Source organism: Rhinolophus ferrumequinum, chromosome 14, assembly GCF_004115265.2.
Source record: "Rhinolophus ferrumequinum isolate MPI-CBG mRhiFer1 chromosome 14, mRhiFer1_v1.p, whole genome shotgun sequence".
Taxonomy (NCBI): Eukaryota; Metazoa; Chordata; class Mammalia; order Chiroptera; family Rhinolophidae; genus Rhinolophus; species Rhinolophus ferrumequinum.
The window spans coordinates 27,934,000-27,957,905 of record NC_046297.1 but is presented as its reverse complement, the minus strand read 5'-3'; the positions used below and the strand labels follow the sequence as shown (position 1 = coordinate 27,957,905).

The 23,906-nt window shown below is 38.9% G+C and overlaps 1 pseudogene; it reads left to right on the top strand.

Annotated features, from left to right (window-relative positions):
- Positions 1 to 1,694: 1,694 nt before the first annotated feature.
- LOC117033705 (sodium-coupled neutral amino acid transporter 2-like) lies at positions 1,695 to 18,876 on the top strand (annotated as a pseudogene).
- The last annotated feature ends 5,030 nt before the right edge of the window (positions 18,877 to 23,906 follow it).

Genomic DNA, 23,906 nt, shown 5'->3' with positions numbered 1-23,906 from the left:
AATCTATGAATGGGGTGTTAAAGTCTAATTATGATGTATCTTGTTGTGGACCTCTTTGGGTTCTTCTTTTTTGGGACTCTCTGTACTTCCTGGACTTGTATGTCTTTTTTTTTTTTTTTTTTTCAGCAGCTTAGGGAAGTTTTCAGTCATTATTTCTTCAAATAGATTCTTGATTTCTTGGTCTCTTTCTTCTCCTTCTGGTACTCTGTGATGTGATTGTTGTTATGCTTGATGTTATCACAGAGGTCCCTGTAGTGGACTCTTCATTTCAGTTATTATAGTCTTTATTTCTGTCTGGTTCTTTTATTGTGGTTTATATGTCCTTCTTTATGCTTACCATCTATTTTTTGAAATTCTTACTAAGTTTCTTATGCATTCTTATAATGTGTTTTGAACTCTGTCTCTGGTAGGTTGCTTGCCTCAATTTAATTTAGTTTTTTGTGGGTTTTTGTTTTGTTTTGTTTTCTGGAGTTTACTTCTATTTAGGAACTGTTTCTTGTTTCCTCATTTTGGCTGTCTCTAGTGTTTATTTCTATTAGGTGGTTCAATATCTCCCAGTGTTCACAGTATGTCCTTATGTAGTAGGTGTTCTGTGCTGTCCAGTGTCACGATCTCCCTGATTTCCCTGGTGTACCATGTGTTTCAAGAGTGTTTCTCAGGTGTGTTGTTTGTGGTCTTCTGTTGTAGTTTAGCCTTCATTGCTTTTGGCAAATCAATAGATAGGATTGACTCTGAGGTAGAATTGCTGTGAAGATTGGCTATGCCCTCAGTGTATGAGCTGCTGTGTTGGGCTGTCCCTTCAGGAGTTTCAACCCATTGGGCTCCTGTGCCTGTTGAGACCACCCTTTGGGTGGGCAACTTATGGGCATAATTGGGTGGTGCTCTGTTGTGTCTTCAGCCAATCTTGGTTGTGTTGTTTCTGGTGCATCTTGGGAGGGTCTCCTGTGCAAGACAATTTTCACCTTCCCTGTGACCAGCCTGGGGTTACCTGGTCAGAGCTAAAAAACTGTATTCAGTTGACTCCTTCCTATGCTAGACCTGGAGGCACGTGGGAATGGCTTTGCTGTGAACCTAGGCTGACTGTCACCAGTATTGGGCCTGGGACAGCTTAGCAAAATGCCCAGGGCACCCCTAGTTCTGTTGCCACCTGCGGACTGCCCATGAGGCTCAGCTGCTGAAAGAGTCACCTTAGGTGCATGGATCAGGGTGGTTTTCCAGGTGCTGACATTGCCCCCAGTGATGCCACCTGAGTTGAGTTGGGTGGGGCCCCAAAGTGTCACCAAGGTGGGGTGGATATTGCTCACAAACTTAAGTAAATTCAGTTCTTGCACCATTGCTGCACCTGTGGCCACTATGCAAAATGCCCAGAGATTACCACAGGCAGCTACTGCTTGCTTTGGGCCTGGAGATTCCCGAGAGTCTCCCAAGGAAGGCTGCAGCATAAGCTGGGGCTGACTTCCTGCCACTCGAAGTTTCTCAGGTAGCCACAGAGACTGCATGCTGTCTGCTTCTGGAAAAGCCTCCCAGAACTTGTGAGGTGTGTCTGGCCACCCAGGTGCTAATAGTGGCCGTTGTGATGCTGTGTGAGCTGACCATGTGTGGAGTTCGCCAGGCAAATGCAGTCTCAGATTTGGCTATGTTGGGGAGCGTACAACACAGGAAAGATGGTGCCCATCTGTAGGCTACATGTGAAGATGGCTCCACACAGGGATAATGGTAGCTATTTCTCTAGCCCTCTTCCTAAAGCCACACAACTCACTCTTTCCCTGTATGTCTCTGACACCTCTCAACTTAACGCCCCTCCATCAGAGCCCAGGGTGAGTGCTTGCAGGCACGTGAGCCTTTATGCAGGAACTTTAAGAGGACCTCTGGTTTTAAGAGCCACCTTCTGTCTCACCAGAATGGGTGGAATCCTAACTGATTTTGTGGAATGAGATATTGTGGAGTCTCCTCTTCCTGGCATAGGAACCCTGGGTTGGGAACCCCTGTGTGGGGTTGGGACCCCTCACTCTTCAGGGGGAACCTCTGCTACCAAGGTGTCCCTCCTAATACTCAACCACTACCTGTGGGTTTCGGTCAGCCCATTTTGTGTATCTGTCCCTCCTTCCAGTCTTGATGTCTTGATGTGGCCTCTTCTTTATATCCTTAGTTATAGGGTTCTGTTCAGCTAGTTTTCAGGTGATTCTTGGGATTGAGTGTTCTATAATTATTTGTAATTTTAATGTGGTCATGAGAAGAGGTAAGCAGAGCATTTGCCTAATCCACCATCTTGAAATCCTAATTCCTAGCATCTTAAGAGCAATGTTGCAGTGCTTTTCTTGCCATTTTCCAGTAATGTTGACACATTTCCCTTTTCAAATAAAGATCATAATTATATCATTCTGCTTACTTTTGCCTCAAATATATTGTGCATGAACCAATACAATTTTTAATCCATTCCAAAATAATCCCTCTAATAATGAATCATATTTGAGTGAATTTTCTTTATAGAAACACATGTTGTAGCATAATAGGCTGTGTATAGAACACTGCATTGGACAAGTAGAGGAAACATTTTTCTTTCAAATCAAGTGCATAAAACAAGCATTATTATCACATATAATATATTGTCTGGTACAGCACAATTATGTTAACAATTAATAATAAAAGAAAATTGTTAAAACCTCATATATATGGCAATGAAATATAATCTAATAGTTCAAAAATTCATAATGGAAATATATACAAATACATACAATATTGTTAATAGCACTTATTAAATATAAAAAATTGTAGGACACTGAGATATGTGTAGCCCTTAATGCATTCATTTGAGAAAAACTCAAGACTGAAAGTTAATTTGAACATTAAGAAAAATGCAGTAGGATAGAAATCATTAAAAAAAATTGAGAATTAAAATGGAAAGGAAAGACACAGAGGGGTTCAAAAAAGCTAACGTATTAAAAAAAAGATCCAAGAAATAGAAGATTAATAAAAATAATGAAAAATACTTAATACAAGAACTTCCACTTCTGTCCCCATGACACACATATAAACACACATAGAAAAAAAGAATGATGAATTATAAGAACATAGTAGTCAAAATGGCAAGAGAGAGCTGATGTTATGGGAAGGACCTGGTAGCAGACAGCAGTACAGCAGTGTGTTTTGCATTTGGCCGACTTTTCCAAATTTGAGAGGAAATTTACAGCTTTGTGGCACTACGGTGATAATAATTTGAAGCTAGAGCTTGCCGAGTGTTCAGACCTTGAAAAGCCACTTGTTAAAAGTAGTAATAAAACTGGATTACATCACAGAAATGGCAGTATGAGGTGAGCCTCTCGAAATCTCCCCTGGAATTTACAACAAATTGAACAGCTAAAAGTCCACACAGGATTCCCTGTGCAGCAGACATGCAAGACTAACAGACACCCAACTGAAATTATCTAAAGATGGGTAAATTGAGCAAGCGGGGTAGGAGGGAATTGGGAAGTGTGGAGACGCAGGCCCGGTGGGCCGCAGAATGAAGACAGGAGCTCAGAGCTCCCTGCAGTCAGAGGTACCACAGTGACCACAGAGGGAAGAATTCAGATGCTAGTGCTCCCTTATAGCCCACAGTTTCGACTGAGGGATCAGTATACAACATGGTTGAACCCAACACTCATGGCAGAGACCTTGGAGCAAAGACTGAGGGAAAGGGGTGAGAACGGTGGTTAAGCCCTAACTGCGAAGCAGAAGACAGAAGACATAAGCACAGTGTCTAGCCAAGCCCTGTCCACCATCCCAGAGCTCAACCCACCCCCACCTACCCAATGCTAGAAGCTAAACAGTAGCAGTGTCAGATCAAAATAACAGAATATTAGCAGTTCTGACAACTGTGGCCATGCAGCCACGGACTTGAAGCCCAACTATTTCCGGTGAAGTGGAGGCAGCATTGGGTGCAGGATTGACTGTACTGGTGATTGCAGACATTGCTCAGAGACACATCTCACAACCCACCCACCTCTGCCCTCACCTATCTGGGAGTATCCCTGCAGGGGTAAACAGAGCCGTTGAAATAGACAAACTCTGGTACAGGGAGAGCTTGGAACTTCAAAAGCTCTCTACATACACCAAGGAGACAGTGCTTTGAGACTTAGGTGACCTGCACACAGAGTAGAGCCCACTTTAAAGGGAATCACTCCATTGTGTGAGAAGCCAGAACAGTACAGAAAAAATATAACAGTACAGCGTGAGAGAGAGAAAATAAAACATTCCACCAACACCTACTGGAAAGCAAAAGAAAGACCTATCAACCAGTTGCAGAACCCACTCTTGTAGATGCCTAGGAAGAAAAATAATAATTCATTAATTGCCATGAATAACCAAGGAAACAAGGCAGCTCAGAAAGAAAATGAAAAGTCTCAAGAAAATGAACTAATAGACATGGAAATATGGGAATTAAATGACAGAGAACTCAAGATTGCAGTTCTGAAAAAAACTCAACGAGATGCAAGAAAACACAGACAGGTAATTTAATAAACTCAGAAAAACAATCAAAGAACAAAATGAACATTGTACCAAAAAGACTGAAAATTTAAAAAAGAACCGTAGAATTTCTTGACATTAAGAAATCAATAAAATAAATGAAGAATGAAATAGCCAATTGAGGTAATAAAGCTGACCAAATGGAGGAAAGAATCACTGACATCAAAGATAGAAATGTGGAAATGACCCATATGGAAAAAGAGAAATACTTGAGAGTTAAAAAAAAAGGAAAGAACTCTACAAGAACTTTCTGACTCCATCAGAATGAGCAATATAAGAATAATATATAGCAGAATAATAATATAGCAGAAGGAGAAGAAAGGAAAAAGGGAACAGAGAGTATATTCAAATAGTTAACGAGAACTTCCCAAACTTGTGGGAAGAACTGGATGCTCGAATCCAAGAAGCAAATAGAACACCAAATTACCTGAGTCCCAAAAGGCTCTCTCCAAGTCACATTGTATTGAAGCTGTCAAAAATTAAGAGCAAAGAAAGAAACCTCAAGGAAGCCAGGGAAAATAAGACAGTAACCTACAAAGGAAAGCCCATTAGATTATCATCAGATTTTTCAACAGAAACACTACAAGCCAGGGCGGAGTGGAATCAAATATTCAAATTATTGAGAGAAACTATGAGCCAAGAATAAGATATCCAACAAAGATATTCTTTAGACATGAAGGAGGAATAAAGACCTTTCCAGACATATAGAAGGTGAGGGAATTTTCTAACACATGTCATGCACTACAAGAAATACTGAAGGACCACAAACAAAAAAGCAAAAAACACAAAACCATGAGTAGTATTACAAACAGACAGATAGAAATAGGAAATAGCAATCCCTATACCAAATAGGACACTATGCACTTAAACATAACATACAAAGGAAAGAAGACAAAAAAAAAAAAAAAAAAAAAAAAACTAGAAAAGAAAAAAGAGGAAAAAGACAACTTGCTACAGTAGCACAGAAATCAACTCACAACATAAATATAGAAAATTTCTGAAAATAAAAGCATGAAAGGGCAGAGAGTAAAGGTATGAACAGTCAAAGGGGAATGGAGAAAAGAAGCATGCTGAACAGAATGGAATACTCTAAATATGAAACTGTTTTTCCATGAACTTAATGGTAACCACTCAAAAAAAAAAAAAAATCCAGAACTGAAATTTATCACATAAAAAAAGAGGAAAGAGAGGCAAACATCATAGAATACCATGATACTGAATAGATAGCAACACAAAGGCAAAGAAACAATGGAGACACTGATCTACCAAAAAACCAAAGGTAGAATAATAGGAAATCTTAATATATCAATAATCACCCTAAATGTAAATGGACTGAACTCACCAATAAAAAGGCACAGATTAGAAGATTGGATCAAAAAACTAAACTCAACCATATGCTGCCTCCAAGAAACACAACTCAGCTATGAGGACAAATATAGACTCAAAGTGAAAGGGTGAAAATTGACACTCCAAGCAAATGGTATGCAGAGAAAAACAGGTGTGGGTATACATATATCAGATGAAACAGACTTCAGAATAAAAAAAAAGTAACAAGAGACAAAGATGGACATTTCATAATGATGAAGGGAATATCCAACAAGAAGACAAAACAGTCATCAATATTTATGCCCCCAATCAGGGAGCACTGAAATATGCCAAGCAACTACTAACAGAACTAAAAGGAGATATTCACCAAACACAACTAGAGTAGGGGACCTAAATACATCATGACGGGTATGGATAGATCATCCAAACAGAAAATGAATAAAGAAATATCAGCCCTAAATGACACATTAGTGAAATGGACATACTTGACATTCATAGAGCACTTTATCCTAGAACATCAGACTATACATTCTTTTCTAGTGTACATGGAACATTCTCAATAATAGACCATATATTGGGACATAAAACTAGCCTCAGCAAATTTAAGAAGATTGAAATCACAACAAGCATATTCTCTGAACACAAGGCTTTGAGATTGGATATCAACTGCAAAAAGAAAGCAGGAAAAATCACAAATATGTGAAGATTAAACAACATAGTTTTAAAAAACGACTGAGTCAAAGAAGAAATAAGGGGAGAGGTCAAAATATACATTGAAACAAATGAGAATGAAAATACATCCTACCAAAATTTGGGGCTTTTAGCTAAAGCAGTTGTAAGAGGGAAATTTTTATCATTACAGGCCTATCTCAAGAAACAAGAAAAATCCCAGTTATAACCTCAGGTTATACCTTAAAGAACTAGAAAAAGAAGAACAAATGAAACCAAAGTCAGCAGAGGAAGGAAATAATAAAATCAGAGAACTAAATGAAATAGAGAACAAAAGACAGAAAAAAGTAATGCAACGAAGAGCTGGTTCTTTGAAAAGTTTAATAAAATTGACAAACTCTTGGCTAGACTCACTAACATAAAAGAGAAAAGACACAAATAAACAAAATCAGACATGAAAGGGGAAGTTATGATGGATGCCATAGAAGTACAAGCGATCATCCAAGAATACTATGAAGGACTATATGCCACCAAATTCAATAACCTGAAGAAAGGGACATGTTCTTAGAAACAGATAGCCTTCCTAGGCTGAATCACAAAAAAATGGATAATCTAAATAGACTAATTAACAGGCAGGAAATTGAATCAGTCAGATGAAACCTTCCCAAAAGCAAATATCAACATAGTTAAAGTGACCACATTACCCAAAGCAATATACAGATTTAATGCAATCCCCATCAAAATCCCAAAGGCATTTTTTAAAGAAATAGAACAAAAATCATCAGATTTGTATGGAACCACAAAGACCCTGAATAGCTAAAGCAATCCTAAGGAAAAGAATAATGCTGGAGTTATCACACTACTGACCTCAGCTTGTACTACAGGGTAACAATAATCAAAGCAGTATGGTATTGGCAGAAAAACTGACACACAGAACAATGGAATAGAATTGAGAACCCAGAAATAAAACCACTTAAATATGGACAGATAATTCTGATAAAGGAGCCAAAAACATACAATGGAGAAAAGACAGCCTCTTCAATAAATGGTGCTGGGAGAATTGGAAAACCACATCCAAAAGAATTAAACTAGACTGCTATCTGTCACCATGTACAAAATTAACTTAAAGTGGATCAAAGACCTATACTTCAGACCTGAATCAATAAACTGCATAAAAAAAAAGTATGGAGACATCATCAAAATGGCGGCGTGAGGTGAGCCTCTCAAAAACTCTTCTGGAATTTACAACTAATCGAACAACAATAACTCCACAAAGGACTCCCTGCACAGCAGACGGTCAAGACGAAGAGGCCCACCACTGAATTCACCTAAAGGTGGTAGAATTGCGCTAGCCGGGGAGGAAGGAAGGGAGAAGTGCCAAGACAGAGCCACACGGGCACAGGACGCAGACCTAGCTCAGTGCTCTGAGCTCGCTGCATTCCGAAACTACCGCAGCTAAGGGGGAGGGAAGAACTCGGACTGTAAGGGCTCCGCTTATGGCCCACAGGGCTGAGGGGGCAGCATATAACACGGCTGAGCCCAACGCTCACGGCAAACACCTCGGAGAAAAGACTGAGGGAAGAAGGCTGAAAATGGTGGTATAAGCCCTCACTGCCAGCAGAGAATGGAAACGTTAGGCACTGAGACTAGCCGCCCCCTCCCTACCCTCCCAGAGCTCGCCCCACCCCCACCTGCCCAGTGCTAGAAGTGGAACAGTAACAGTGTCAGCTCAAAGGAACAGAATATTTGCTGTTCTGAGAACTGTGGACCGCAGACACAGATTCGCAGCCCAAATAGTTCCGGCAAAGGGGAGGGAGATATGCAAGCAGGACCGGCAGTGGTGGTGGTCACTGCCATTGCTCAGGGCCACCTCTCACAACTCACCCCGCCCTTGAACCCACCTATCTGGGCGGATCCCTGCAGGAGTAAACAGAAGTGCTGAAACATACGGGCTCTGAATCTGGTGCAAGAAGAGCTTTGGAACTTCAAAAGCTCTCTGCATACCCACACGGACACTGCGCCCTGTGACCCAGGCGAACTATTAACAGAGGAGAAGCTCGTTTCTGAGGGAATCTCCCCATTGTGTGAGAAGCTGGAATGGTGTAGAGAAAACATACAACTACCGTGTGAGAGAGAAAAAAAAGGCTGTAGTCGGAGAGAAAATAAAACATTCTAACAAAAAGTACTGGAAAACAAAAGAAAGACCTCTTCCTATCAACCTGTTGCAGAAGCCACTCCTGTAGATATCTAGGAAGAGAAATAATAAATCAGTAATTGCCATGAATAATCAAGATAAAAAGCGCAGAAAGAAAGTGAAAAGTCTCCAGAAAAGGAACCTAAAGATATGGAAATATGTGACTTAAATGACAGAGAATTCAATATTGTAGTTCTGAAAAAACTCAATGAGATGCAAGAAAACACAGAAAGGCAGTTTAATGAACTCAGAAACACAATCAAAGAACAACATGAGCATTTTACGAAAGAGATTGAAATTTTAAAAAAGAACCAAATAGAATTCCTAAAGATTAAGAACTCAGTAGAAGAAATCAAGAATGACATAACCAGCTTAGGTAGTAGAGTTGACCAGATGGAGGAAAGAATCGGTGACATCGAAGATAGAAATCTGGAAATGACACAGATGGAAGAAGAAAGAGACTTGAGACTTAAAAGAAATGAAAGAACTCTACAAGAACTTTCTGACTCCAGCAGAAAGAGCAATATAAGAATAATGGGCATACCAGAAGCAGAAGAATGAGAGAAGGGAACAGAGAATATATTCAAAGAAATTGTTGATGAGAACTTTCCAAACTTGTGGACAGAACTGGATCCTCGAATCCAAGAAACAAATAGAACACCTAATTACCTCAATCCAACAGGCCTTCTCCAAAGCACATTGTATTGAAGCTGTCTGAAATCAACGACAAAGAAAGAATCCTCAAGGCAGCCAGGGAAAAGAAGACGGTAACCTACAAAGGAAAGCCCATTAGATTATCATCAGATTTTTTAGGAGAAACTCTACAAGCCAGGAGGGAGTGGAACCAAATATTCAAACTATTGAAAGAGAGAAATTATGAGCCAAGAATATTGTATCCAGCAAAGATATACTTTAGATATGAAGGAGGAATAAAGACCTTTCCAGACATACGGAAGCTGAGGGAATTTTCTAATAAACGACCTTCACTACAAGAAATACTAAAGGAGGCTATTCGACCATCATCAACAGGGACAATGTGTGGCAACCAAAACACAAAAAGGGGAAAAGGCCTGAAACGGAATATGGGAATGGAGAAAGTAAGCGTGCTGAAGAAAATGGAAAACTCTAAATATCAAACTTTCTTTTACATAAACTTAAAGGTAACCACTCAAAAAAAAATCCAGAACTGAAATATATACTGTAATAAAAGAAGAAACAGAGGGAAACATCATAGAATACCACCACACAGAAATAAAAGACAACAACAAAAAGGCAAAGAAACAATGGAGACACAGCCTTACCAGAAAACTAAAGATAGAATGACAGGAAATCTTCACATATCAATAATCACCCTAAATGTAAATGGACTGAACTCACCAATAAAAAGGCACAGAGTAGCAGATTGGATCAAAAAACTAAACCCAACCATATGCTGTCTCCAAGAGACACATCTCAGCTACAAGGACAAGCATAGACTCAAAGTGAAAGGGTGGAAATTGACACTCCAAGTAAAAGGTACCCAGAGAAAATCAGGTGTAGCCATAATGATATAAGATGAAACAGACTTCAGGGTGAAAAAGATAACAAGAGACAAAGATGGACATTTCATAATGGTAAAGGGACTATACAACAAGAAGACATAACAGTCATCAATATTTATGCCCCCAATCAGGGAGCACCAAAATATACCAAGCAACTAATAACAGAACTAAAGGGAGAAATTGACCAAAACACAATTATACTAGGGGACTTAAATACATCATTGACAGCTATGGATAGATCATCCAAACAGAAAATAAATAATGAAATAGCAGCCCTAAATGACACATTAGATGAAATGCACATAATTGACATATATAGAGCACTTCATCCTAAAATATCAGACTATACATTCTTTTCTAGTGTACATGGAACATTCTCAATAATAGACCATATATTGGGACATAAAATCAACCTCAGCAAATTTAAGAAGATTCAAATCATACTAAGCATATTCTCTGATCACAAGGCTTTGAAATTGGATATGAACTGCAAAAAGAAAGCAGGAAAAAACACAAATACATGGAGATTAAACAACATACTTTTAAAGAACAACTGGGTCAAAGAAGAAATTAGAGGAGAGATCAAAAGATACATAGAAACAAATGACAATGAAAATACATCCTACCAAAATTTTTGGGATGCAGCGAAAGCAGTTTTAAGAGGGAAATTTATATCACTAGAGCCCTATCTCAAGAAACAGAAAAATCCCAAATTAATAACCTCATGTTACACCTTAAGGAATTAGAAAAAGAAGAACAAGTGAAACCCAAGGTCGGTAGAAGAAAGGAAATGACAAAAATCAGACCAGAACTAAATGAAATAGAGAACAAAAAGACAAAAGAAAAAAAATTAATGTACAAAAAGGTGGTTCTTTGAAAAGATTAACAAAATTGGCAAACCCTTGGCTAGATTCACTAAGATAAAAAGAGAGAAGACAGTAATTAACAAAATCAGAAACGAAAAAGGGGAAGTTATCACGGACACCACAGAAATACAAAGGATCATCCAAGAATAGTATGATGAACTATATGCCACCAAATTCAATAAAACCTAGAAGAAATGGACAAGTTCTTAGAAACATATAGCCTTCTAAGGCTGAACCATGAAGAACCGGAAAATCTAAACAGGCCGATCACCAGTAACAAAATTGAATCAGTCATCCAAAACCTTCCCAAAGCAAAAGTCCGGGACCAGATGGCTTCACTAGTGAATTCTACCAAACCTTCAAAGAGGATCTAATACCAATCCTGCTCAAACTCTTCCAAAATATTGAAGAAGAGACAGTACTCCATAACTCATTTTATGAGGCCAACATTACCCTGATACCAAAACCTGGTAAGGACAACACAAAAAAAGAAAACTACAGACCAATATCTCTGATGAATACAGATCCTAAAGCAAAAATCCTAAACAAAATTCTAGCAAATCGAATACAACAATTCATTAAAAAGATTATTCATCACAACCAAGTGGGGTTCATCCCCGGGGCACAAGGATGGTTCAACATCCGCAAATCCATCAATGTGATACATCACATAAATAAAATAAAGGACAAAAATCATATGATTATATCAATTGATGCAGAAAAAGCATTTAACAAGATACTACATCCATTTATGATTAAAACACTTGATAAAATATGTATAGAAAGAAAATACCTTAACATAATAAAGGTCATATATGACTAGCTCTATGCTAATCTCATAATTAATGGTGAAAAACTGAAGCCCTTCGCTCAACATTCAGGAACACGACAGGGCTGTCCCCTATCACCTCTGCTTTTCAACATAGTGTTGGAAGTCCTTGCCAGAGCAATCAGGCGAGAGAAAGAAATAAAAGGCATCCACATTGGGAATGAAGAAGTTAATTGTCACTCTTTGCAGATGACATGATGCTATACATAGAAAACCCTAAAGACTCCACCAAAAAGCTATTAGAAACAATCAACGAATAAAGTAAAATTGCTGGCTACAAAATCAACGTACAAAAGTCCATTGCATTCCTATATAGTAACAATGAAATCTCAGAAAAAGAAATACAAAAAAACAATTCCTTTTGCAATTGCAGTAAAAAGAATAAAATACTTAGGAATAAACTTATCCAAGGATGTGAAGGATCTATACACTGAAATCTAGAAGACATTTTTGAAAGAAATTGAAGAAGACAGAAAGAAATGGAAAGAAATTCCGTGCTCATGGATTGGAAGAATCAACATAGTTAATATAGCCATATTACCCAAAGCAATTTACAGATTTCATGCAATCCCCATCAAAATCCCAATGGCATTTTTTAAAGAAATAGAACAAAAAAATCATCAGATTTGTTTGGAACCACAAAAGACCTCGAATAGCCAATGCCATCTTAGGAAAAAAGAACAGTACTGGAGGTATCACACTCCCTGACTTTAGCTTCTAGTACAGGGCTACAATAATCAAAACAACATGGTATTGGCAGAAAAACAGACATAGACCAATGGAATAGGATTGAGAACCCAGAAATAAAACCACATAAATATGGACAGATAATTTTTGACAAAGAAGTTAAAAACATACAATGGAGGAAAGACAGCCTCTTCAATAAATGGTGCTGGGAGAATTGGATAGCCACGTGCAAAAGAATGAAACTGGACTGCTATCTGACACCATGTACCAAAGTTAATTCAAAATGGATCAAAGACTTAAGCATAAGACCTGACACAATAAACTGCATAGAAGAAAACATAGGTACCAAACTTATGGACATTGGGTTCAAAGAGCATTTTTTGAATTTGACCCCAAAGGTAATGGAAGTAATAGCTAAAATAAACGAATGGGACTATATGAAACTTAAAAGCTTCTGCACAGCAAAAGAAACCATCGACAAAATAAAGAGGCAACCAATTGAATGGGAGAAGGTTTTTGCAGACAGTGCCTCTGATAAGGGGCTAATATCCAAAATATACAAGGAACTCATGCAAGTCAACAACAAAAAAACAAACAACTCAATTGAAAAATGGGCAGAGGACCTGAAGAGACATTTCTCCAAAGAGGACATACAAATGGCAAATGACATATGAAAAAATGCTCAACATCACTAATCATCAGAGAAATGCAAGTAAAAACCACCATGAGATATCATCTCACACCAGTCAGAATGTCTATCATGAACAAGGCAAATAGTAACAAGTGTTGGAGAGGCTGTGGAGAAAAAGGAACCCTCATACACTGTTGGTGGGAATGCAGACTGGTGCAGCCGCTATGGAAGGCAGTGTGGAGTTTCCTCAAAAATTACAAATAAAATTACCATATGACCCAGCAATCCCTCTCCTGGGTATCTACCCAAAAAATCTGAAAACATTTATACATAAAGACACGTGTGCTCCAATATTCATTGCAGCTTTGTTTACGGTGGCCAAGACATGGAAACAACCAAAATGTCCTTCGATAGATGAATGGAGTAAGAAGTTGTGGCATATATACACAATGGAATACTATTCTGTGGTAAGAAAAGATGATATAGGAACATTTGTGACAACATGGATGGATCTTGAGAGTATGATGCTAAGCGAAATATGTCAGACAGAAAAAGCAGAGAACCATATGATTTCATTGATATGTGGTATATAAACCAAAAACAACAAAAGAAGAAGACAAACAAATGAGAAACAAAAACTCATAGACACAGACAATAGTTTAATGGCTACCAGAGGGTAAGGGGGGTGGGGGGTGGAAGATGAGGGTAAGGGGGAATCAAATATATGGTGGTGGAAGGAGAACTGACTCTGGGTGATGAACACACAATGGGATTTATAGATGATGTAATACAGAATTGTACACCTGAAATCTATGTAATTTTACTAACAATTGTCACTCCAATAAATTTTTTAAAAAATTAAAAAGAAAAAAAAGTATGGGTATGAAACCTCTGGACCTTGGATTCAAGGAGGATTTCATGAATTTGACTTCAAAGGAAAGGGAAGTAAAAGCTAAAATACATGAATTGGGCTATCAAACTAAAAAGCTTCTGCACAAGAAAAGAAACCATTGACAAAATAAAGAGGCAACCAACTGAATGGGAGAAGATTTTTGCAAACAATACCTTCGATAAATGGGTTATATCCAAAATATATAAGGAACTCATACAACTTAACAACAAAAAATCTGGCAATCCAATTGGAAAAATGGCAGAGGACCTGAATAGACATTTCTCCAAAGAGAGCACACAGATATATGACATAAGAAAAGATACTCAACATTACTAATCATCAGAGGAATGCAAATAAAAACCACAGTGAGATATCATTTCACCCCAGTTAGAATGTCTATCATCAACAAGATAAATAATAAATGTTGGAGAGGCTGTAGAGAAAAAGAACCGTCACATACTGTTGGTGGGAATGCAGATGTGTGCAGCCGCTATGGAAGGCAGTGTAGTGGTTCCTCAAAAAATTAAGAATATCATTACCATATGTCCCTGCAATCCCTTTCCTGGATGTCTACCCCAAAAATCTGAAAACAATTATCCATAAAAATGTATGTGCTCTGATGTTCACTGCAGCTTTATTTATCACCAAGACATGGAAACAACTAGTGTCCTTTGATAGATGATAGGTTAAAGATGATAGGTTATAGATGCACAATGGAATACTATTCTGCCATAAGAAAAGACGAAATAGTGACATTTGTGACAACATGGATCGATCTTGAGATTATTATGCTAAGCGACATAAGTTAGACAGAAAAAGTTGAGAACCATATGATTTTACTGATAGGTGGTATAAAACTGAAAACAACAAAGGAAACAGTCAAACCAATAAAGAAGGACAAACTCATAGACACAGAGTTTAGTGATTACCAGAGTGTAGGGAGGTGGGGGGTGGTAGATGACTGTAAAAGGGAGGAAATATAGGGTGATGGAAGGAGAACTGACTCTGGGTGGTGAATACACAATGTGATACCTTGTTGCCCCTAAAATAAGACCTAGCCAGACAATCAGCTCTAATGCTTCTTTGGAGCAAAAATTAATGTAAGACCCCATCTTAAAAGGAGACCAGTCTTACTAGAAGCATCCAATTCCTCCCAGTGCCCAGCATAAAGAAAGCCGAAATGGGAAGGTTCAATATTTCCCTGGATGAGGACAACAGCAGTTAGAGTTCCAACAGCGACTTCAACTACTCCTACCCCACCAAGCAAGCTACTCTGAACAACTATCATGCAGATGTAGACCCTGAAAACCAGAGCTTTTTACTTGAATCCAATTTGGGAAAAAAGAAGTATGAAACAGACTTTCATCCAGGTACTAGCTCCTTTTGGATGTTAGTATTTAATCTGAGCAATGCAATTGTGGGCAGTGGAATCCTTGGGCTTTCTTATGCCATGGCTTACACTGGAATTGCTCTTTTTATCATCCTCTTGACATTTGTGTCAATGTTTTTCCTGTATTCTGTTCATCTCCCTTTGAAAACTGCCAATGAAAAAGGGTCTTTATTGTATGAACAATTGGGACATAAGGCATTAGGATTGGTTGGAAAGCTTGCAGCTTCTGGATCGATTACAATGCCGAATATTGGAGTTATGTCAAGCTACCTCTTCATAGTGAAATATTATGAGTTACCATTGGTAATACAGGCATTAATTAACATTGAAGATACAACTGGAGTGCAGTATCTGAACGGTGACTATTTGGTTCTGCTGATGTCATTGGTGCTCATTCTTCCTTTGTCACTGCTGAGAGATTTAGGATATTAGGGATATACCAGCGGCCTTTCCTTGTCATGTAGTATGTTCCTTCTGATTGTGGTGATTTGCAAGAAATTTGAGATTGCTTGTCCTTTGGAAGTTACTTTGATAATTAATGAAACAATAAATGGCACCTTCACATAGCCAATAGCTTTTGTACATGACATGATATTTAACACGACTGATGATTCTTGCAGACTGCATTATATTATCTTCAACTCACAGACCATCTATGCTGTGCCAATTCTGAACTTTTCATTTGTCTGTCATCCTGCTATTCTTCCTAGTTATGAAGAGCTGAAAGGTTGCAGTCATAGAAGAATGATGAACATGTCCAAGATTTCATTTTTTGTTATGTTTCTCATGTACCTGCTTGCTATCCTCTTTGGATACCTGACTGTCATGCAGGGACTCATGCGGGGTCTCTGGTCTTGCTCCCCACCTAAGAATGCAGGATATGGTGAAGCCAAAAAGGAACACCCACGGAGCCATAAATAGGGGAGTCATACCACTATGTTCTCCCTGGTGGCAGAGTGAGACACACGCAGCAGGATCCACATGATCCGCAGTCCGCCATTCACTTTTTCTGCCTGCCAACAAACCAACCATTCAACGCAGTCCCAGCAGTTACATCAGTAGTCAATTGGCTGACCAGTTACAACTGATAGCCAACAAACCACAAACCAGCACCTCCCCACATGAGGCCGAGAGCCTGGAAACTTCTCTCTGGGATTCTGTCCCCACACTCCACACCTACAGGGTCTCGCCTCACAATCTACATGACAAGTATCTTCTGTGTGGGGCTCTGTGCCGTATACCTACGGGTGGAAAGAAATAGCAGCATTAGGAACCAACAATGGCAAATCCCTTCCATCTGGGAGGATACATGCTAGGGTTTTGTACTGGGAAAGGAGGGTCACTGCCACTGCCACCTTTCCCGGTTTGTGGTACCGGACCTTTATGGCAGTGCTTGGGGTCACTTGTGTAGTTTCAACATGTAACAGAACAGGGGACCCCATAATAGGCCTTAGCAAGAGCACATAGGTTCCCCGCAAAATGGTATATGGAGGTCCTGGCATTGGGACCTCCATATACCACAGTCACTTGTGGTGGCCACTTGGCCACCACCCCTGGTGTCACTTGTAAATTATGGGTCAAACCAGCTCTCCATGGGGTCTATCAGGCCCAACTACCAACAGTGGGGGCTTTTGACCCGCCAGGGCCAAGTCCATTGCTGCTGTTCCCCTGCTTTAAGTATGTGGGTGCTGGCAGCAAAATGTTTCCATTTCTGCTATAGCCAGGCTTTAAGAGTCTGACTTGCGGTAATCTGTAACTGAATGGGAGCAGCCGTTAGATGTAGCAAAGCTTCTACTGGTGCGGGCCCTCCCCTCCGTGGTCTCTCATTCAGGATTCTCAAGACGTCCCATAGACGCGAGGCCCAATCGCACATCGTGAGGGGTGTCAGTGTCGTCCTCCTGGGGATACAGCCACTTGGCTGAGTGGTGAATGAGAAAAAGGTCCAAGGCCCTGGCTTATCCGTCAAGTTTTTGGGTGTTGTGTGGTTGGGTAAGAAAAAGGTCATACCTGAGGCGATTATTGACAAAATGCAAGCCTTTCCCCGGCCGACCAAGGTCTCCCAACTGCAGACGTATTTGGGTCTCCTGGCATATTGGCGGGCATTTGTATCCCATTTAGCACAAATGGCAAGGCCCTTGTAACATAATAAAAAAGGAGGCCTCATGGGATTGGACAGAGGCTATAGAGCAAGACTTTGTTGCCACTAAATGGGCAGTGCAGCAGGCACAGGCTCTGCAAGTAGTAGGCCCTGGTTGCCCCTTTGAATTTGATATTCACGTAACCCAAGAGGGGTAGAGTTGGGGCCTCTGGCAATGGCAGGAGCGTCTCCGGTCACCAGTGGGATTTTGGTCCCAGTTGTGGAAAGGAGATGGTGTCCGCTGCTCTCTAACAGAGAAACAGCTGGCTGCTGCATATGCAGCCCTAGTGGCCACAGAAGCCATCACAGAAACAGCATGGGTGTTGGTTCAAACAACCTATCCCATCCAGGGGTGGATCCGTACGTGAACCCAGGGACCCAAAACGGGGTTGGCACAGACCACCACCCTCGCCAAGTAGGGTGCCTACTTGGAGCAACGTAGCACCCTTAATTCAAGCCCTTTGAGAACAGAGCTAAACAGATCCTGGGACCTGTGGAGCTTGTACACCAGGCTGAGCCAAGCACTCTGCCTAGAAGGGAGGACTTGGAGCCCTCACTCTACAGACAAAGACAGCACCCAGTACCTGAGAATGCCTGGTTTACTGATGGTTCTAGCCGAGGAGCTGCAACCATTTGGATGGCTTTTGGTGTGCAGCCAAAACAGACATCATTTGTTTTGCCACTAGAGTGTGACCAGAGACCCCGCATGACACCCAGCATGACACTGACATTTTATGAGTCTGAATTGCTTCGTACCTGCTCCAGTGCCTTGGGAACTGATATTCTTCTCATTGTCCATTTGGCTGTGTTGGTGGTTGTCACCCTAACAGTACCAGTCATTATTTTCCCGATGTGGGGTTCCATAACTCACTTGAGCCCAGCAAAAGATTTCAGTTGGTGGCATCAGTCTCATTACAGTGTCCTTCTTGGCATTTACCAATTTGCTTGTCAACTTTGTCCCAACTATTAGAGATATCTTTGGTTTCATTGCTGCATCTTCAGCTGCTATGTTGATTTTTACTCTCCCATCAGTCTTCTACATCAAGTTAGTTAAGAAAGAACCTATGAAATTTGTACAGAAGATTGGGGCTATGTTCTTCCTGTTCTTCCTGAAATTTGTACAGAAGATTGGCATAGTGGTGATGACCGGAAGCATGGCCTTGATAATTCTGGATTGGGTACACAATACCCATGGAGAAGGTCATTAACTGGGCACTACTAAAACTTCAGTAGTCCTTTTGATGCCAGTGTTGAGTCAACTCTCAACCTCTATGAAATTTCACTTAATGTTTTTAGTTTCACTTCCTTTTGAAGTGCAGATTCCTCGCTGGTTCTTCTGAGTGAAGAATATATAAACTCTTTTTTTGTTTGTTTTCTGTTTTCTTAAAAGAAACACTTCTGTATGACAGAAATGGACATTAACAGCAAAATCACGAGTCTTGGGTTAATGGAAGTGACAATTTTATTCCATTCCAGAGAATGGACAGACTTTTAAGTGTTATCAAGCCACATATTTGGCTGTGTCATTGTTAAACTTGGATATTTTATGATTTTACTTAAATGTGCCTAATGGAACCATTTAGTGTGAGAAACAATTCTTAATTTACAGCAAAGTATTCAAATAACCATTGAGAAAAACACTATTATTATTTTTTGTGTATCAAAAATATTAAAAGACCTCAGAAGCACTATTTTACTTTTTAAAAATTACTTTTTTTGGATATTGTCCAAAAATAGTTGTCAATAAATTCTACAAAAAAATTGTCACTGGTGTTTTGAAAACAAATATTAGTATTATGAAATGAATTGCCTTTTTATAGGCATAATAAGCAAAATAATTTTTTACCCAAAATGATTTTTAAACAAAATGATGTAATCAAAAATTGTACCATGAATAGGAGCATAGTTTTTTCCATTGAAACTTCACTATTCAAGGATGATTGATTATTGTTGTACCAAATCAGATGAACTCTGTTCACTTTTCTTTGTCCCCAAATAATTTAGTTCACTCAAACTGAGATATTTATGGTTTTAATCTATTAGAATGGAAAGATAATGCAGATATTTCTATGGAAAAGTAAAATAACTAATTTTCAAGTACCAAATAGTGCAATTGGTTAAAACAGGGTTAATTCAGTTGCATCTGTCTCCAGAGTTGTACAGATAGCTCTGGGTTTTTTGGGTCAGCCCTTTTTTGACATTACTTCCAGCAGTGGATAATGGGCATTTGATGGCTATTGGCCAAAACTACTCTATCCAGAGTACAACTTTTCAAAATGCTCACCTACTACTGGAAGTGTGAATGACTTGATAATGTATGGCTTAGTCGTGCTCATGTTAGTCGTGTTCATGTCTATAGTAGAGGTCTAATCCACAGATTACACTGATATTTGGTATAATATGAGTTCTTTTCATATAGGTTACAGGGTTTCTCATGCAGTATTTTTTTTTTTTTTAAGACTCCTTTGCACAGGATTGTCATCTCATTCTTGTACAACACAGAATTTGTTTACATCTAACTAATGATTAGCTAGGGAAAACAATGCAACCTGCATGTAAGTAGTTGGTCCAACTGCACGTTCACCCTTCCATTTCAATTCCAGTTAAATTTTTGGCTGAAAAAATTTGGCTTTAAGAGCACATTCATTGTATGTTATGAGGTATGGTGAATTTGTTATTAAATAATGTGGTACTTTGCTCATCAGGCATTATGTCTAAAATCTAACATACATTAATTCCATTGGTGATTGGGGGAAGCAAATAATGGAAGCATCAATTGGTCATCTGGCTCTAAGCTTTTCTCTTAAACTAAACATTTTTAGTTTTAGGCAAGGGCCAGAAATGTGGCAGACAGGTTTTTGTTATGCATTCTTGTATTATATGTGACTAGATTACTGACAAGATATGTCTATCTATAATTAAAGACCCTTGTGGAAATTGAAAACATCTTGTAGTGCTACCTTGGGTGAAACCAATGGTCCATTTTTGTTTGTTTCTACAAAAACAATTAGGAACCTTCTAGAAATGCAGTGAGAAAGTGGATTCTACAGCACTGCTTTCATTTCATTGGGCTTTTGGCACTCCCTTCAAATCCAGAACCTCACCTCTAGTTCAGACCAAGACTTGGCACTTCTGCTTGAGTTCCTGAAAAAAATTGTTGATTTTGTACCTAAGGCCTGTGAGAACCTAGTTGTGTTAACTTCCTGTATATAATGTAAAAACATTGTACTGTTATAGGCCAACAATTCCAGTATGACTTGTTGGCAAAGAGTGCTACAGCGTTTCAATGAAAGTGCTGCACCGTTTCTTCTGCATGTTCTGTATGTTTGTTTTAACTGAACTAAAATAAATACATGCTTACTCCTGAAAAAAAAAAAAAAAAGACCGGGATTTTATTATATTATGTAAGACTTAGTCTTATATTATAGTAAAATAAGACTGGGTCTTATATTAATTTTTGCTCCAAAAGACGCATTAGAGCTGATTGTCCAGCTAGGTCTTATTTTCGGGAAAACACGGTATACAGATGATGTATTACATAATTGTACACCTGAAGCCTATGTAACTTTACTAACAATTGTCACCCCAATAAACTTTAATTAAACAAAAATAAAGAAATCAACAGATGGCCACCACCCATCTCATGCTTGGAAGTGCTTTGAGGGGCCAAGCCATGAACCAAGACCCGCTACCACTGGTGTTGGGCTTAGGGCTGCTCAGCCAGAGTTACAGGATACACTCAAGCCAGATGCTGCTTGTCTGGGCTCTGGAAGCCATTGAAAGAGCTTAGAAAAGTCTGCAGCATGAGCCAAGACAGGTGGTTTGTATGAAAAAGCCACTGGAAGCAGCTTGAGTGTGCCTCAAAGTTGGGTGGGGCGAGGTCTGAAACCACCAGGGCATGGGGATTGAGGGATGTTAGCCCACTTGATGGAGATTCAGATATGGTGGCTGCCTGTGTCTGTAGGCTGGGAATGGGGAGGGTTCATCAAAGAAACAAAGGCCTCTGCCAGCTCCTCCATACAGAAGAAAGCTGCTCCTCCCTTTGTAGTCTGACTTACTGCAAAGCCAGACAACTCAGTTACCCACTATATGTTTCTGCTGCTTCTCCAGCTGTTGCTCCAGTGCTGGTGCTCAGAGCCAGTGATTCTGTTGGTGGGTAAGTCCACATGCAATCCCTTTAAGAGGAGTGCCTGGGACTCCAACAGCCCTCTGTCTCACTCAGTCAGAATCTCTGCTGATTTTCACAGCCAGAAATTATGGCGATGTCTTTCCCTCGCACTGGAACCCTGGGCTATGGAGGGTCTGGGACCTCTTGTTCCTCTGGAGGGACTTCCCCAGACGAGATGTCACTCCCAATTTTTAGTAGTCACATGCAAGTGTGGGACCAGCCAGTTCAGAATCTCTATCCCTTCTACTAGTCTCAAGGTAGCTTCTTCTGCATGTCCTTAGTTGTCAGGCTTTAGTTCAGCAAGATTTTAGGTGATTCTCAATGATGGCTGTTTGGTAGTTTAGTTGTGATGCTGATGTGGCTGTGAGAGAAGGTAAGCACAGCATTTAGCTACCACACCATCTTGTCTGGAAGCTTGATGCTAATCTGTCTTTCAATTATTTATTTCTGGTTTAATTCCATTGTGACATGAAAGCAAACATTTTTGTTGAAAAAACATGATTGCTAGTTTTTTCAAATTTCTTAAGGTCTGGTTTATGGCCCAGGATGTGGTTTATCTTAGTGAAGTACCATGTTAGATTAAGGAAAATGTGTTTTCTGCTGTTTCAGTTGAACTATTCCATAAATGTTAAGTATATCCAGTTGATTTATAATGCTGTGTAGTTCAAATATATCTTTACTGATTTCCTGTCTTCTGGATCAGTCCATTATTGATAGAGAGATATTTAAGTCTCCAAGCACAATAACTGATTTATATAATTATCCTTGCATTTCTATCAGTTTGTCCCATGTATTTTGACAATCTCTTTTTATGTTCATACATGTTCAAGTTTGTTTTGTCTTCTTGGAGAATTTATCCCTTTATGATTATATAATATCCTTCTGAAAGCTTGATAATTTTCCTTGTTGTAAAGTTCATTTTGTCTGAAATTACTATAGCTATTCCAGCTTTTTAAAAAATTAATGTTAGCATTGTTTATTTTTATCTATCCTTTTATTTATAATCTATATGTGTATCTATATTTTAAGGGAGCTTTTCTTGTAAACTATATATGCTTGAGACTTGGTTTTGATCTACTTCAACAATTTCAATATTTTAATTGATATATTTAGACCATCAACATTAAAAACAATTATTGATTTGATATATTTGAATTATTCTGTGCCATATTTGTTATTATTCTCTATCACTGAACTTGTTTTTGTTTTTGATATCTTATTTCTGTGTATGGTATGAGACTGTGGTCTAGTTTCATTCTTTTGAATGTGGTTATCCAGCTTTCCCCACACCATTTATTGAAGAAAGTACCTTTTCCCAATTGTATATATTGAGTTTCTTTGTTGTAAATTAGTTGACAATGTATGTGTGGATTTATTTCTAAGCTCTGTGTTTTTGCTCCATTAATCTCTCTGTTTTTTTATGCCAATATCATACTGTTTTCATTACTATAGTTTTGTAATATAGTTGGAAATAGGGAGTGTGATAACTCCAATGTTGTTCTTCTTTCTCAATATTGCTTTGGCTATTTGGGGTTTTTCTGAATACATACATATTTTAGGATCATTTGTTCTATTTCTGTGAAAAATACCATTGGAATTTGAATAGGGATTGCATTGAATCTGTAGGTTGTTTTTAGTAGTAATTTTCAGTTTGTTCAGGTTTTTCTTTATGGCATAGCTGGAAGAGAAGACTTCCAATTTCCCTATATACCATACTGGAAATCAGAAATTTGTAGTAGTTCTTTTAAGGTGAGTTGGTTAACAACAAATTTTCTAAGTTTTAATACATATTGTAATTTCCTTATTTTCCCTTAATTTCTGAAAGCTAATTTTGTCTGATATACAATGTTTGGCTCATAATTCTTTTAGGATTTCAGATAAGCCATTATGCTGTGTTCTGTTCTTCATACCTTATGATGAGAAGTAAGCTATTAATCTTATTGTGATCCTCTTGTATCTTGCTGCTTTCAGATTTTTTCTTTGTCTTTCATCAGTATGTCTGGATGAAGACCTCTCTTTATTTTATTTTTCCTGTTTAGAGTTTGTTGATATTCTCATATATATAGGTCA